Consider the following 15751-nt stretch of genomic DNA (forward strand, 5'->3'; position numbering starts at 1 on the left):
AGAATTTTTTTTCACCAATTAAAAATTTCAATTTGACAAATGTGCTGTAATATAACGAATAAATTATAGTGTAATTTGATGATTTTGAATCATCTGTAACACAGAGCTTGTTGAATTTTTTTAATCGAAGTGGAATCAACATATTATATGCTTCACAAATGTTGCAATTAATATATTGTACATATGTATTAGGGTAGGGTACATATTATTTAGGGTATCGAATTTTTTCCGTGCCGCCTCACAAATCGACTTCAAATTATTCAAAAACAATTCTTAAATTTTTTCGGTTTTTTATCTCAACTTCTTACGGTCCATAAAACGTGGGATTTTATGATACCTTCACACTTTATTTCTTTTCTCTGGTAATTTTAATAGGTAAAAATTTTAATCAAACGAAATCGAAATTTCTGAAAATTGCGTGTTAGGTATACTATACGTCTGTTTTTTTATTTATTTTATTTTTTTTTTCAGAAAAGAGTATATCATCAAAAAGAGCTATAATTATACTTAACAAACCCTAGTTTAATGCAGATTTTACCCATGAAAATTGACGGAGAAAAAAAGGAATTGATCATAAAATCCCATGTTATTCTTGTAGGAAAATGTAAGGGCTCTTGTATATAATTCCATAAATTATTATATCCCGCGGAGGGATACTTGGCTAAAAGTAGCAAATGAGAAAGAAAACAATTGTGACGAGAAAAAAGCGTATTCTAATAAGAGAAGGCAAGAAAAACAAAAAAAAGAAAAAAAGAAAAAACGCTTCCGCGTGACGATGGAATGGAAAAAAGTACCGCGGGCAATCTTTGTCCAGAATCAAGAGCCAGGCAGCGCCGGGACATGGTCGGGAATGCACGAAAGGAAAACAGGACTGAAAATGAGTTTGTCCTCGCAGAGGTATAAACACGTATCTTTGTACATACGTGTGCATGTTAACACTTATACGCGTAAGACACAGAAGGAAGGAAAGAAAATGGAAAGGGAGAGGGGGAAAAGGGAAAAGGGAAAAGGGCGAGAGTTTACGTTAGACTTGACTTTACTTACTACTTCGGCGCGACTTTCGTCCCCTGCGCCCGGCAGCTATTGACGAAGGAAGAAGGACCCTCGATTTTCCCGAGAGGTTTTTATCCCGACGCGATAATTCCCGCCTCGCCATACGCATACGTATACATTAGGGTGGTTAAAAATAAAAGAAAGTTTCTTTCTTCTCGCCTTACCCCCGAAAATGTTAAGAGTGTTTGATAGAAAAAAGATCCTCCCAAAAGAACGAGGCTGAAGCGCGTTAAAGTTTTTGGAAATAGAAAAAATTGCGGTTCAGTTTTATCCTCATTATTTCGTAAAAGTATCGGGGACTCGAGACATTTTTTTACTTAATTAACTTATGCGAATGAATATTAAAAAGTTTGGCAGCTAGGTTCAGCCTCCTCACAAAAGATGAGCTTTCTAACTAAAGTCTAACAGGTCGCTACATCAATTTTCATTTCCCACTCGTTTAACATGAGAAAATTTTCATTTTTCGTGTTAAATGTCAACATACTCGTAGACTGTTCAATATTTTTACAATTCATGCACAGAGCCATGAAGCTTATTCCGCAAGCTTTTGCAAACCTGTACAGCGTTTCCTTCCTTTTTGAAATCAGTTTCCATTTTTTTTGGTTCTTAAATCACGGAAGAAATAGTAACGCTTACGGTATCAATCCAGAGCATAACTGCAGTTGAATTCCAGATATAACTCTCGTGTCAATTAGCATTAACAATTAGAAAAATCATCAGCATCGGACGGACAGAAGCGTGGTTATACATCGGAGTTCCATCGTCGCGGATCGGATATAAATTTTGACAGATAGGCTGGTCATAATTTATCGGACTAATCGTCGTACAATAGCTATTAACAGTTATTCGCCTGTACGTTACACTTGGCGGGAGAAGCTTTGATGGCGAATTGTTTCGTCGTAAATTCATTCCCTGAACGCTGTAATTTCAGCCTCGATATTACAGCTGTCTCACAGCGTATAATAATCGGCGGCAGTCGCGTCTAATCGCAAAGTAATTCCTGATGTAAAAAGGCGGCAGAATTTGATAAGAAAATAATATAAAGTAAAAGAACAAAAAATAAATAAATAAAAATATATTGGCAAAGAAAAGAAAATGGAAAGCTGGCCAACCCCTGAATGCATGCGTCGGCGTACCTCCGTTCAATTTACATACCGATGACGTATGGCCTTTAATATTGATTTTGCACGTTTGGTCAGAATCACCATCCATGCCTTTTATTATGCTGCGTAACTCGTACATCCCATATATATAATATATATATACATATAATATGTAAATGTATATAGTTATACACATATATGGCTACGACGCTGCGTCGGCCGTTTCCCACCTCTTTCACCCTGGGCACACGTGTTTCTTCCTATATATCATATACAACACTACACGGCGAAATATGAAAAAAGCGAATCAGTAAAATTGAAAAATGGCTGTATTAGGATTCGCGGGTATAATGTGCATAACAGTTTTATTTCGAGGGTTTAATTAAATAAATGATCTATGAGGCAAGTACGATACACGCGTCTAGAGGAAGAGATAACGAACATGATGGAGGAGAGGTGGAATTAATCGTAAGCCCAAGCGGCAAACAGGCTTGAGGGCTGGAACTTTTCGTGTAAAATAGTTAATAAAAATCGTTCAGCACAAAATAAATGACCGACAGTGAGATCAGGCTGAAAATGGAAGACTCTGATCAATCGGACGGTGTAGATCGAGTGGAACGTGAAAATTTCAGATCCTAATCTACGGCTGTTTTGGTAACAATTTTCAATTTTGCTGTCAAGAATTTAATCCCCTACAAGAATATGCCTTGGAAATTTCGTTTTTATCTTAAACGGTTGAGAAGTTATATCGTTTCACTGAAAAAAAAAAAAATTTGTTTGCACGTTATTTAATTGGAAAATTTCAAATGGCCAGCGACACCTTTTAAAATTGAGCTAAAAATTTGTTCAAACGGAAGAATTTTCTTTCTCAGTAAACAGGTCCTTTTAAGACCATAGATTCGATAGGTTTGTTTTTTTGGCTCACCCTAATATAACATATACGTGTGTGTGACGGGCAGGTGGATATTACACGATCCTGTCGGGGGTCTGCAGGTAGGTCGTACACCGATCCGGATCTGAGGAGAGAGAATACGAGGCGAGGACCCCGTCCCATTTCTCAGGCTTATATTTTGGATTTTGATCCCGGGTTGAGCTCTTCGCTGATGGATCTACACGCGGCGGAGGAAGCCTCGCGAGTGAGAGAGAAGGATGAAAAAGCGAGGAGTGATAAGAGGACGAAGGATAGTTATTTCGCATTGCGTTTCTCTGCCGTCGTTGGAGAAAAGTCTTCCGAAGAGATTGATTGAAACGCCCGTCACGAGAGCACCGAGCCATATACAATATAGAGAGGGAGAGGAAAAATAAGGATCATCCTAATATTGGTTATAACCGGAACGGATACGGAATTTTTATCCGTTGCCATGACGCGGTTATCACGGCTGGCGCCGTTTGTCTGACGGTTTGAAAAGCTCGGAGATTGAAAAAATTAAAATACAAATTTGCCCGGCTTTAAAATTCTCCAGGAAAATTCTCCAACTCTCTTCAATTTACTGAAATACGTTCTCCTAGTACCCGCTGGAGCGGAGTTGAAATTCCGAAATTGAAAGCAAAGAAATCAAACTTTGGTGAAACGTCAAAGCTCCAAAGTGTAAATATGATAAAATTAAAAAATATGGAAACATCGAAATTCCGAATATTCGAACATTTTTAGTTCAGTGTATTTCTGGCTTGGCGAAATTTCACACGTTTGATCTGTCCGTGTTTTGAGTTTTCGATATTTTTAACCTCGGAATCCTGGTGATTTTGATTTACGTGTTTTCTGATTTTTCCCACCCGCTCGTTGAGTAAACTACCCTGTGTGAATATCATTTACTTTTCGGAATTTTACTTCATCGAGATTTTATTTTTCGCAATTTTGCTCAATGGGAACTTTACTTTTAAAAACTTTGCGCTATCGTATGTAAATTTGTAAAAGCGCAGCGATAAATCGACACGAATAAAAGCAACAAAAGGAATAGGAAAAAACGGTTATCTATGTGACTTCAATCTTCGCACCCCTTGTCCCTGAGACTATTCGTTGCTTTCCAGGTAGAGTATCCGGAAAATTTTATTCGTTCATTTTTCGCCTTGATTTATCGCACATGTTTCCAATATTCGGTCGGATAGATGTATCGCATTTACACTTTCCGAACGTGATTGCAACTCCGTTACAAATTCTATCTTCTTCCTGAATCTCTCTGCGCTTTCTTCATTTTAGATAATTTTTAGCACTATAGAACAACAGATTTCCGTAAAATTTAACCCGGAAAAATGATCGCTGTATAAATTACATGAATATTGGAAATGCGATTTTGAAATGAATATGAACAACTTTTACCAGTTTGTTTCCTTGTTTCAAAATCGTTGCAATTCGTGACGGTAATGAAGAAAAAGAAAGAAAGAAAAAAAAAAATGTTATAGAAATGAAAGAAAAACCTATCCGTCATTTTACTAAACTTCAAGATGATTGCGGAATAGTGAATATAATTTTATAAATATTATCCCGTTTCCATTGATCAATCTGGTGAAAATCCATTAAACGTACCCACGTTATCCGACTTTCCCTTTGGATATCTGTGTTGCGAAACACGGTGCCATTCGACATCGTGCATATTAACTGTTGCACGTCATAGGATACAGAAGCGTTGAAATTTACTCACCTGAAACAGAAAATAATAAAGAGAAAGTTAATATCAGTTGCAACGCTTTAAAACGTATATAATTTACCTATTGCATACATGACGACATGTATAATTGTGACAAAACGGGGAAATATTTGTGTTTTCGAGTAGGTATATTATAAATTAAACGGTACGTTTCACGGTGAAATCTTTTCACTTCCAAATTCATGATAACAACAAGATGCGAGATGCCAAGAAAAGAGGTAAGAAGGCTGTAAGATAAGTAAAGGAAAAGAAAAACGAAGAGAAAATCAATCGAATGAAGAATAGTTTGGAAGTATAAAAGTTACGCGCTGATCGTTTCAAGGCATTCCGATAAATGCTCAATCGCAGTTTACGTCTAAACACCGTAATCTCGTTCCTGGCAGGTGTTTTCTATCGAATTCAGCGGGATGATCAACGAATTGATAACTCTCACCGTAAACGGATTTTCTATCGCTGTTTAATGGATGCGGTGTTGCATTTATACGTATGTAACGTATACAGAGTGTCCCATTTTAGAAGGCATGCTCAAATATATTGAAAACTAGGACACCCTGTGTAACATAATTTATTGGAGAACCGACAAACCAGCAGTAAACAACGGAAACCGGCGATAGGTTTAATGAACCATGACCTGCGCGAAGTCGCAGAAGTGGTGTTATTGTACAATAAACGTATGTATAATGTACAGGGTGTCAAAAAACACACAAAAAAAAAATTTCAAGCCAATCAAAAAATCTTTCAAATAAAAGTTGTCGGGTATCGAGGTGCTGATCCAACTATGAGCTTCACTTTGTCATTATTTGAAGGTTGTGTTTTTCAAATCAATACCGCTGTCTTTGACCTCGGATTCCGAAAAGGCACAAAATTCTGTTTCAACAACATCCGCATATCCGGCTGCGGTACGTATAAACAAGTAAAGAAACGCAGCGAGTAACGAGGCGCGAGGCAGAGGTGTAGAAAAATCGAAAAACAGGGCTAATGCGAAATTTTCGATAGTCGCAGCGAAACGGACGCCAAACAAACCTGGATGAGAATTTTCCCGAGATAGGGGAAAATAAAATTAACGAATCCAAAACCGCGGGATCGGGACAAACAAAAACATTATTTGCAAGTCTTCCTCCTCGAAATATCGTCATCGTTGAGATATAAAAATGTTGGAACGAATGAAAAAAAAAAAAATGGAGGAAAAAAAATGAGAAAAAAAATAATCAGAATAAATCAACAGTACGGAAACGGGAAGAGGGAAAAAAGCGTTTACCCGCTGCAGCTGTGTTTGACGGGAAGAGAGAGGGGTGGAGGAGAGGGGGTGTAATTTTTGCGTGACTTTTCGTCGGTTTCTTGCGCGACTACGCGAGAATGAGTGCTCTTCAACTTCTCCAACCGCGAAGAAAGATAGATGGACGGGGTAGAGGGAGAAAAGGAAGGGAGGGAAAGAGGGTTGAGAGCCACGAAACTTGTACTTTGTCATTTCTTCGTTCGCACACACACGCGCACGCATGTATATCTATACACATACTTACAATGTAGAGATATATGTATGTAGGCACATACAATGTAGGAATGTGGTTCGTGTAAAATTCATCCTTCCTTAACAATAAAATTGATAACATTTGTTCGTTATCTTCGTTACGCTTTTTTCCCCCCCATCTTTTATTATTTGCGAGAACCGCCCTTTCTCGCGACGGACTTCTTCTTCCCTCGTTTTCGCATTTAAATTGAAGCTTCTCCGCAAAACGGGGCAATGAATCGGGTATTATAGAGTGCGGGAGGATCGCTTGATAGTCGGAGTGGAAAACCGTTTGAAAATAATTAAAAGGGATTGTATGAAATGAACGGCTTGATTTCGCATCCATTATAAGTCGAATGATGGATCGTTTATTCTTTTTTTATATTATGTATATACATCAGGCAAAATCTTATTAAGGGGATACCGCTTCTGGGTTTAAAATTACAACGTTGACGAATGGTGATAATATACAAATTTAGTCACGTTTTTGTCATCTTTTCTTTCTTGTGTTATTTTTCTCTTCTTCCTTTTGCTTCCGAACAACTTAATTTCTCCTTGCCTATAAACGAAAATTATCGGTGTGATAAATCGAGGCTCGAAATTTCTGAAACTCGTTTCAGTTTACATAACCGATGCTTGTGGGCGGTAATTGATGAAGAAATTTTTATGAGGCGGGGGGGGAACAAAATTTCTACCAGAACATAATAAACTTGGAAAAATTTTACTCGAAAGTGTTCTTACTTGTCGATGACAAAAAAAAAAAAAAAAAAAAAGAAAATCATCATTATCCCAAACTGTAACGATAATACACACAAGACGGTGAACGAAAATTTCGGCACTACAAACCGACTATCAAAACTCTCCATCAGCGATTATCGAACGTTAACAATACAAATGACAAATGTCTGATAGAGAAAAATTGATCTATAGATTCGTGTAAATATACATGGATCAGATATCGGTGGAGTGGAACGTCTGCTCTTATCTTTAATTTTTAATCCATGTAATACATGTCTATAAAGTGTACAATAAAGTATCCAGCAATTGTTTGAAGCGATGCATCAATTTAATTTGACTCGAGAATGTTTTCATCTGCAAACAATCCTTCGAATTCGTAATTACTCGCTGCCATTGCTGAGCATTCAATCATCATATCCAGCTATCTTTAAAATAGACTGACAACGAGTTACAGAACCGTGTTTTAAAATGGAGGAGTACACGTTTACCGAGGAATGAAAACTGAACAGATATTCATCACGAATTTTGAGCCCTGGCTACACAGTCGGAATACGAGGTTTAACGGAGAGCGCGGGGCTTTCGACAAAGATGGAATAATAAAAAGTTTAATCAAATTCTCTCATTACATAGCTGTCGATGAAACGTGATTTTATTGAAGAGAGGGTGCAGTACACTCGCAAATGGAAAGTAAAGTAGAAAAAAAGTGGGTATAAAAAGAAATTTCAAGTGAAAGAAATAGAGAGAGGGAGAGAAAGAGGGCAAAGCGAGGAGGAAGAAAAAGACGAAGGAAATAAAAAAAAAATCTTATCCACCGTACTAACATTATCATTATTATTCTTTTCTCTTCGTACCTAATTAATATATAAAGCCGGCAAATATTCGGGACGCGATTTAAACGAGAAACGAGAATAACGCGACACGCACGCACGCACGCACGCGCGATGGTGAAAACTGTAACTTGCCCAAGAATTTTTCAAAGAAGCTGATGAGATAATTTGGGAAAGAGAGGACGGAGAGAGCGACGCCGAGTCAGGTTCAAGGGTGGCAATTCTGGCAAGAATTAAACGCTTCCCCTTGCTAGGTATTCTCCTCGACTGTGCAGGTCTACCACCGCTGCTGCTGCTGCTGCTGGTGCAGACTATCAAAGAACTCGGCATTCTGCGTGACGGGTAAACCGGGCAGCGATGTTAACCGTGGACCAACGTCCACTGAATTCCCGGCGTTTCGACCCAACAATTTCCGCTATCATACCTCTTCCACGCCACCACCGCCATAATCTCACACTCTGCTAAGACTCTGATAATGCGTACCTAACAGTTGGGTAAAGCCGACGCGACTCTGTGTATTTAGGTTTTTTCAACGAAGCGTTAGACTTGAATAATTTTTTCTCAACTTTCAGTACAAAGTTAACGGGTTGTAAAGTTGTATTTTATTTATTTTATTTGGTTCTCATTACTTTTATCGATAGAAAGTTAGACTTGAAGAATGCTGAAATTTTGAGATACCAAAAAAAAAAAAAAAAAAAAAACGAAAGAAAATTGTAAACCAAATGAATTTTCAGCGGAAATGTACGTATGATTATACGGTCCTTTAGATTGAAAGGAGTTGCGCTCTCTTTCTCTTCTCGCGAGAAGAGATATTACCGGGTGAAAAACAACCTTTGGGCTGAGAGAAGATTTCGAGTAATTTGTAAAGGCAAGGGTGCCCCGCAAGTCTTTCCTTGGCGGTAGATTTTTTATACTCTCTTCCCATTTCTGTTTCCGCCGAGAGAAGAGGAAGCGGAGAAACGGGAAAACAAAGCCGACGTGAAAGAGGGGGATTTCTCTTCCCCGGTTCCGTAAGACGATCAAACAAAGATCTAACCATTATCGCAGAATCTACGTCTCGATACTTGATAAACTCAACCTCCACATACCCCACTTTTTCAATTATACGTATTTTTATTTTTGCAGGTATTTTTCTGCTTTTTCACGGGTAAATTGACAATTATACAAAATTCCGTAGCCGTAAGTGCAATGTATTATAACAATAACAATAATATCAATAATAACCGTCAAATTGATTGTGTAAAGAAAACATAAAACGACCGAAAAATAATAAGTAAAAGACACTCTCAAACAAATACGAAAGTGAACGAAACAATTGGAACGCCTCATTGATATTCGTTCAACGTATACGGTGAAACGAATCGACTTTAACGAATTTTATATTTTAGTCGTATTCGGTGTCGTGAACGAAGAAACAGTGAAAATAATAAAAGTGAAAATTCTTTTGATACGTCAAAAAATTGTTTTCACCTGCAGCCTTGAAAAACAAATAAATAAAAAAAGGATGTGTAAACGCCGCATTGTATTCTTTTTCCCTTTCACTCCTAATGCTTCCCTTTTTCGCTTGCTTTTTGCGTGGGATAAAGATCGGAAAGAATGTACCCTTAATGCTTTCTTTCCCCATGTCTCACACTTTTTTCTTCTTCCCCCTCTCTAAGGCTTCAGGACCCGGGGTGATTTCTCCGTTATCAATCAATCCGGCGTTAAAACGTCGGGTGGACAGGTATTTTCCGAGATTGTTTAACGGCGAAAGGTCGAAGCGAAAATAGACGTTTCACTTGTACGAATTTTCGAACGACAATTATCATCGTCAATTTACAAAGCAGTGGACTTTCCACGGATGTAAACGTCTAGGAACTCTCGCTTGATAATAAAAGAGAAACTTGAGAAGCGCGTTAATTTTTAATAAAGAAACCGTATTGAGCAATAACTAGTGTTATTGAATTACAACGGCGCTTATGAATTCTGGAATATTGCTGTCTCTGAACAGCGAGTATAATACCTGCAATGTGAGTGCTTGTGTACCAATCGTTAAATATTCCCCCGCTGACCAAAGTCACATAAGTCGATAAATATGAGAAAGAATCTTCGGTCGAACGTCGTTGTTGTTTCTCATTGCGATCGGCGTGCAACGTCAAATTTAATGCGTCAAGATCTATAACTGAAATCGTAAATTTTATCGCAGCTAAGAAATTTAATCAACGAAATACGAAGAATATTACAACTTTACGGTCGTGCGTGTATTAAATAGTTATGTATTATGCAAATCGGAAAACTCATAAACAGCATTAAACGAAACTTTGAGAAATTATTTAACGAAGAAATTTTCCGAAAAAAAAAAAAAATTGAATAAACTGGATCGCATTTCTTCTTGTCAGTTTCACAATAATTTTTTATATTCTCAACGACACCGGAAGCTCAGCAATGAAAATTGATTTTGTCGAACAATTCCATTACTGCCAAGAGTCAACGTTCCGACCAGCTAACAATTTGTCATATTTTTACAGCCGTCGAGTAAGAGAGTGGCAGGTTATTAAAACGAGTTGTAAATAAATACATTTTAAATTGATAGTTCAGCGTTTAAAATTATAAATTTTATCTTATCGGAGCAGCGGCAGCTCGCACATGTCTGTAATATGGGCAATATTAAGTCGTTATCGCGATGAAGAATTCCAATACGTAACTCGAGTTCAGGTGCACTCGACGCGTTTCAAATAACGGATAAATGCAGGTGGACAAGACACGTGAACCGAATCGATCGAACGTGCGATAAAGCATAGAATAGAACACCAAAGAGAAATAAACCGAAGCCGGTTAATAAAGAAGGAAGCAACCAAAGTCCGCTAGGAGAGTTCGTTCGAAGACTGGAGTCTGCGATACACAGACACGTGGTGGATTTTCTCTAAAAACTTGACGTCCGCTTCCAAAGACTCCCGGAGTCCATTTGTGCCTTTGAACCAGAGTTCAGGTTCGTGCCGCAGTTAACGTCGAGCTTTCTCATTCTTCGCTCAACTTTCCTTGGAACACGGCGAGTACACCTGTGTGTACAGCACCGACTTCCTGTCAAGTTTGTCAACCACAACCTAATCTTTGCCCGTACTCTAACCAAGTTGTTCCAGCACGCTGTACAAGCTCCGGCAGCATCCCGCAATGAGGACGACACTTCCTATCGATCCTCTGAAATTTGTAAAACGAGAGCAACAGCCGAAGAAGTAAAGGTAGCAGGATCTCGTCTTTTCGCTCTTTCAACGAAATCGAAAATTCTCACCACACTCCTTGACAATGATCACTAAAAATATTCCCCGTGAGTAAAGTCGAGTTTTGAATTGTGGGTACAAAATTAGTCGAGAGGGGCGAGAAGAAACGTCGATATAGCGAAGTCGAAGTTCGGTAAGGTTGCTTTAATGATTTATGTTCAGAAAAAATCGTTAATCTACATTCAGAGAAATTTTTATTTCCGGTTACCGCTCAGTCATTAACTATTTTAATTTTTTATCAGAATCGAAAAATATAGTTCTAGGTAGAAAATGAAGATTAGTTTTCTAATGTCCGTTACTATTCTTTCTCGTTACGATCACTGTTGCTATATTTTCTTGTATCTGTTAAGAAAATTTAAGGCTTGTGCAAGAATAAATTGACGTTAAAGCCTCGTTTGACTAAAAAAGTAGAGTCAACCTCGGAAACTGATATTACGTTGCAATTACCGAAAAAGGAGCGACAATAGCGCAAAATGGTAACGCATACCTAGTTTTTCGTAATTCCAACAATATTCGCACAGTTTTTGAAACGACACCTGTTTTACTGAATTTTTTTAGTTACTACACAAATGAAATTTTTCTCAGTGTACCGCAGTTCTAGAATTGTCTGGCATTTAGCGCTAGTAGTGAAAATATTATGGTGACGGAAGTAACGGTGGTGGTGGTAGCAGCGGTGGTAATAGTGGAAGCATACTCATATTTCGAAAATACAACACTCCTGGATTCCGAAATATCAAAATAGAGCGACGTTATTTTCTCAATGCTCCGTTACAAGTCGACGTCGCAAACTTCAGCCTCGTTAAATATAATCGCGTCTAATATTCCCTCTATCTGGTTTATCCGCGAGCAAGCGCCGCCACGGCCCGAGTCCCAAAGGGCATCACCGTTATCTGCGGTCGTGAAAACGGTCCGGAGTCACGTGTCGACGTCTGCTGCCTAACTCCGTCCTTTTCCCTTATTCGCAAGGTACAAGATTGCAGGCAGGCGGGGAGAGTAATCTAATAATCCAAGTATTACGTCATTCCGTGTACAGCAGGGATCTCTGAAGAGAGGAAAAAGAGAAAACGTCGAGTCGGTTAAGAAGCCGTGTAATTGCGTGCAACAGACGTCCGCGTAGCTGGCGTAAACGTAAATCGAATGTCGACCGTTGATGTAAACCCTGAGCGACAAGAGTTTCAATTTTCACCTGCAATTGCGAGCCGAAAGAAACGCTGGATAAGAAATGTCGGTCCTCGAAATAAAGAGAATGGGGGAAAAAAGTGGAAACACAAACAGACGCGTGTGATATTTGATTCCAAATTTTTCGCGTTCATGATCTAACGGACGATGAGTTTCGAGAATCGATCGAACGTTCGAACGGAAAAAGAAAAGGTGTCTGTCCGACATCGGTAAAGCAATAACTCGTCCATCCCTGCGGCAAGAGCGGACAGACGCAGGCCATCATCTATTCTTTATCACGCGTACAGTAGTAATCTCTGTAGTGATTCGGATACGCAGGGAAGACGGATAGCCAGACAAACGAACGAAGAGGGTTGTTCCGAAAGAAACAAACGACTATCGTAAATGTGATATTACAAGAGAGAAATATTGGTCAAATTTCGTAGGCAGTAAAATATTATGGCGCAACCTGATGCCGTCATGAATCAGCTGTTGGACCGGCCATACGAAATAAAGCTGCCGCCTCTGGTTCTTGCCCTCCCTCTTCCTCTCCCTGTCTGCACGACATCCTCTCCTCGTCGATACACTCGACAAACCCCCCCCGGTAGAATTGTTTCTGGTGTTTTATTTATTTTTTTTTTTTTCACCCGGCGACTGAAATTTCAGTTTCAATTTGTTTTATTTTTTTTTCTATACTTCTTCTCCTTCTTCTTTCATTAGATTCGGTTTAGGGGATGAGAAAAGTTCGTCATCGTATAACATCATCGATAAGTCGAATCAGCTTCTGAACCAAGTACCGTTATACCTTTATACATATATAATATATGTATATATATATATATATATATATATACATGTGTGTGTGTGTGTGCATACTGTATAATACTCGTATAATAGCGATAATCAGGATCGTCGCAACGTTTTAGGATTCATTAATTCTAAAGCTTGCCGGGGGAAAGCCTTTGAAACGAGAAAATTGAAGATAACGGGTGAATTCAATTGCATTAGTTAAGGTTCAGAGGGCAAGAGCTTAAGCCAACTTGGCGAGCTGATGACAGCCGAATTCGAGGATGATATACAGAGTGAGGTAATGGGGTAAGTATAACCAAGTAATTACGGCACCGATTAAAGCGAGGTCAACCTTTGGGGATTCGAGAAGAAAAATTTCAACCAAAGAAAGAAACGGAATCAGCAGTACCCTTTGATCCACGTCAAGTCCACTTCGAATTGATGATGTTTTTTCTCGATTATCCCTTGATCAATGGCATTGATTCAATGGTTAGTTCGTAAACGCAGCAATAATAATGATATTAATTTATCACCGTAAGCGACGGTTAATTACTACTCTAAAAGCTTTTGATATTCCTGGTCTGGTTTCATAACTAATTACGCAGACCTGCAGAGAAACGCTCTAGCTAATTCAACTAATTGTGTCACATACAGGTTCCGAATATCCAAGAGCATAATGGCATGACGGTTGATCAAATCCGCCCGCTTGCAAAATCATGCAAATCTCTCCCCGTCACGAGTTTGTTAAATATTTATCGTCGCTCTCTTTTCCTCCACTAAAGAAAAAAAAGAAAAAAAAAAAAATATTCGACGTAGGTAAGTCAACCGACGACGATGACGTTGTCGTACATGCAATCGGATTAATAACGTCCAGGGCAATTACTGATTAAGCTGTAGATATATGTATGAAAGACAGACGGATTAAAGCGTGGAATTACCTTATCAGAAATAATTCCGATACATCGAAGTAACAGCGTTGCCGAATGATTAGTCGGATCCCCGGCAGTCGATCGATCGTGATAATATTTTTCGAAAGACAAAAAAAAAAAACCACTCAGGCGTTAATTGCCGAAGAATTAGTTTTCCACCCGCAGGGTGCGTCATCCCGAAACTTAACGCATATCCGTCGCGTTCGTAGCGCAAACGTTTCGAGTAATTTCTGAAGATAATTTATTACGTCGCGGACAGTGGGTGTAGGCGATTCCGCATTCCGATTCCGCGGGACGGAATTCAGAGAGGGAGAATACAGAGTCAACCTGACCTCAAATCAACGCTGCGGCCTTTTCGACGATAATGATAGGGCAGAGGATTGTGGCTGGTGGGAAGGTCGGGTTGGCGGGCAAAGGTTGCGAGCGTATAGGCACTGTACCTACACCTCCGGAGAACATTTATTTCGGCAATTAAATCCCTGCCTTCTGGATGACGGGATAATTAGCAAACGATCGTGTTCCAATTAGTCATTACTTTCCGAAATTCCGTCAGGACCGACTAGCGAATCTCTCAATTCGATGACACGTTTGTTCGTTAAAAAACTTACTTAGCCAAATATTCCGTGTCCGAGATGAAAGCAACGATGAGAAGAGAAGCGTGATCAATTTACCAAAAATTATATCAATTTTAATAAAATCCTGCCCTTGATTTGCAATTCTGAAAGTCGTTAACGTTTTTACTTTTTCATTAGCGTGATTTTCTCGAGAGAAATATTTTAACCGGCATATATAATGTGTGCGAGTAACAATTGTTGAGTTGAGGAACGCATACATACCTGGATAAATATTATACGTACACACATACATGAATATATATATATATATATATATATATATATATATTCCGTTACAGAGTGGTAATAAATTTCGACACCGGAAACAATATCGTGTATCACGATTCGCATTATACACGCAGCAGCGAGACATTTTCCTCTGAATTGTTGGACTTGAGAAGGAGAAAGATCGAAAAAAAAAGACAGAGAAATAATAATGAAGAAAAAAAAAAAAATCTTATCTTTATTTCTTTTAATTTTGTGTAATAACAGAATTCCGCTATACACACAGACACACACATATATATGTATATGCACAGTAACCCTTCTTTTTCTTCACACCGTTTTAATCTGTTTTTCGTTTCTTTCGTTCCTCTCTCTCCGCTCTCTTCCAGAAAGGGTGAAAATTCCGCAGGGAAGTTTTTCTCCGGAGATAAAATTGCAGTAGCGGCACGTGACGAACGTTAACCCCCGAATTAAGAGGGAGGAAATTAAAAGGGGGAGAAACGCAATTGTCGACTAGTCGGCGAATAAACTTACCGCGCGAGACGTCGACGGGGGGTGGCGAAGAGGGGGAGAGAAACCGTGAATTTAGTTACAACGACGGCGGCCACCTTTCCTCCAAATGGCTTTACCCAAATTTCAAAATATCATCCCGAAAATTATTGCAGCCTCGCCGTGATTACGTTCAATTTTCCGCCGGCGCAGCAAATCCTGCGTATTTCAATTCTACAGCTCAGTTGCAAGAAACGACGTGATGGAAGGACGTGTGTACACTGAGAGAAATTTTTATTTCCGGTTACTGTTCGGTCCTTGACTATTTTCATTTTTTATCACAATCGAAAAATATAGTTCTAGGTAGAAAATGAAAATTAGTTTTCTAGTATCCGTTACTATTCTTTCTCGTTACGA

The 15751-nt window shown here is 38.8% G+C and overlaps 1 protein-coding gene across 10 annotated transcripts in view; it reads right to left on the reverse strand.

Annotated features, from left to right (window-relative positions):
• LOC124174945 (venom dipeptidyl peptidase 4) overlaps positions 1-15751 on the reverse strand; it is a 207678-nt gene that overhangs the window by 94386 nt on the left and 97541 nt on the right. The window lies entirely within an intron of this gene.

This window comes from Neodiprion fabricii, chromosome 2, assembly GCF_021155785.1.
Source record: "Neodiprion fabricii isolate iyNeoFabr1 chromosome 2, iyNeoFabr1.1, whole genome shotgun sequence".
NCBI lineage: Eukaryota > Metazoa > Arthropoda > Insecta > Hymenoptera > Diprionidae > Neodiprion > Neodiprion fabricii.